Here is a 2,881-nt window from a genome sequence, read left to right on the forward strand (position 1 = left end):
ATAAAGCCTCAATTGATTAGAGGAAAAGCAGTATCAACCTGACGGAAGATGTTAACCACATTAGTAATGACCTGCAGCTTTTCGACCAACTGACAGAAGACGTTAATGTGTCAGGTACTTTATGCTGAACCTCAATTTTCATACCTTCTACAGTGAGAATCTGACTTGTATACCAACTGAAGAGTGCTTGTGATTATTGTTCTTATGGTAACTTGGTGTTTTCTTTGGAGAAAGTATATGGTGGGGTTGGCACTGCTATAAGAGTAAAAGCGAAGAAAGAGAAAGTGAGAAATAGAAAAAAAAAAAAAAGACAAAATGGAGAGAGAAGTTTTCTCAGTATATTACACTCAGGTATATGCCAGTTGGGACATTCTGTTTTTATGCTTGTTTGCCTTGTCTCTTCTAGAACACCTATTTCTTCCTTTGTAATTAGCTAAATCTTATTAAGTTAATCCCTAGAAAAGACCATCTTTAGAATTAGACTTTCTGGGCTATCTCTAGAAAATTTTTCTTGATTTTTGCCAACCTCTTTGAGTCAGAATTGTGGTTTCTTTTTGTACTTCCCTGGGACTGGGCTGTTTGGCAGCATTGGTAGTTTATACCAACCTGTATAGTTTATACCACTGGGCTTCCCCAATGGCTCAGCTGGTAAAGAATCTGCCTGTCAGTGCAAGAGATGCAAGAGACGTGGGTTTGATCCCTGGGTCGGGAATATTCCCTGGAGAAGGAAATGCAATTTAATAACCATCAGTTTTAATTGTGGAGGAGGCAATGGCACCCCATTCTAGTATTCTTGCCTGGAAAATTCCATGGACAGAGGATCCTGGCTGGCTATAGTCCATGCAGTCACAAAGAGTTGGACACGACTGAGCACACATGCCTACCAACCTGTATAATAATCACACACAGTCACATGCATCTATTTCCTCCATGAAGCTGAGAACACCTAGGGCTCCCTTTTAAAGAACACCTGGTAAAGAATCCACTTGCACTGCAGGAGAACCCGGTTCGATTCCTGGGTTGGGAAGATCCTCTGGAGAAGGGATAGGCTACCCACTCCAGTATTCTTGGGGTTCCCTTATGGCTCAGCTGGTAAGGAATCTGCCTGCAGTGCAGGAGACTTGGGGTCGATCATGGGTTGGGAAGATCCCCTGGAGAAGGGAAAGGCTTCACACTCTAGTATTCTGGCCTGGAGAATTCCTTGGACTGTATAGTCCATGGGGTTGCAAAGAGTCAGACCGAGCAACTTTCAGTTGCCTACTGTGGGCTTCCCTGGTGGCTCAGATGGTAAAGAATCTGCTGCACATGCAGGAGACCTGGGTTTGATCCCTGGGTCAGGAAGATCTCCTGGAGAAGAAAATGGTAACCTTCTCCAGTATTCTTGCCTGGAGAGTCCCATAGACAGAGGAGCTCCTGACTGCAAAGGTGGTCTAATTCATTTCTTATCATGGACACCTACACTGCCTCATCTTAGTACATTACTTTTACACATTAATTCAACAACAACAGCAAAACTGACCACCGATTATAATTGGGCCTTGAATAAAGAGGAGGGATGCTGGTTAGTGGGTCCATCCTCACAGAGTTGAAATCTGCCTATATATTTTCAAATGTATAGTCAGTCCTTCTCTGGGTGGTTCTGCATCTGAGGAATCAGCCAAATACAGATTGTGAAGTACTGTAGTAGTGCATTTAGTGGGGGAAAAAGAAAAAATCTGAATGTCAGGACACCTGAGAAGTTTAGTCTTGTGTTGTTTAAGGGTCAAATTTATATATCAGGCACTATGATAGGCAGTGATTCCATAATGTTGACCAATGCCAGACATGTGAGTACCAGTCCTCATGACCAGTACAGATTGAGGAAGGACTCCTGTAAGCAGTGGCAGACAAATATATCACCTACACCAGCAACACCATCAATCACAATCATGAAAATCCATTTTTAGCTGTCTGGGACTTCCCTGATGACTCAGTGGTAAAGACTCCACCTGCAATGCAGGAGATGCAGGTTCAAAACTGGGGTGGGGAAGATGCCTGGAGGAGGAAATGGCAACCACTCCAGGATTCTTGCTTGGGAAGTCCCATGGACAGAAGGAGCCTGGCAGGCTATAGTCTGTGGGGTCATAAACAGTCTAACATGACTTAGGGACTAAACAACAACATAGCCATGCAGGAAGGATATCACTCATAAGCTTGATATTCTATTGTTTGGGTAAAAGTTTGTGTTGGGGGCCAGAGTGAGGTACTCCGCCCATGGCAAAGGTCATGAGGAAGGAGGCTTGACATACGCAAAGGCGGGATCGAGCCTCAGGAGTCCCCCTGGAAATCCTCGAGCATCTACCCCCATAACCAGAGCCTGCCTCCTTTACTACTTTGTGCTCTTTCCTACATCTCTGACTTTACAGGGGGCTGTCCCCCACCACCTCTTTCGGAGAAGGAGTTAACCTAGAGCTCCAGTCAATAAAAACTCTTGGGTGTGACAAGAGTGTTTTAACCTACAAACTCCTCTGAAGGTTCTCTAGCCTGCCTGACAGGCTCCTCCGGCCACATGTGATTGCTCACAGCCTCCCAACCGTGAGAGGCACAAGATGCTTTAAACCCTCTAAAAACAGGTTCTTTAGAGAAGTTAGAAAACTATAAGTATAAGTATAGTGGGCTAATTAGAAATTGTGTTGGTGAAGGGTTTTTCATTTGTTGAGCCAATGTTTGTTGCTAAGTCTCCATATCCCCTGCCCTTACACACATTAATGAATATATAGAATTAACCTTTGATATTAATCACGTTAGACCTTAGGCTAAGTAAATTCTTTCCTTAACTAAAACCCACTACACCCTCACCCTGTAGGAATGTAACTTTATTTGGGTGGTGTCTGTTTTGAGA

This window comes from Bison bison, unplaced genomic scaffold, assembly GCF_000754665.1.
Source record: "Bison bison bison isolate TAMUID 2011002044 unplaced genomic scaffold, Bison_UMD1.0 scf7180017864140, whole genome shotgun sequence".
Taxonomy (NCBI): domain Eukaryota; kingdom Metazoa; phylum Chordata; class Mammalia; order Artiodactyla; family Bovidae; genus Bison; species Bison bison.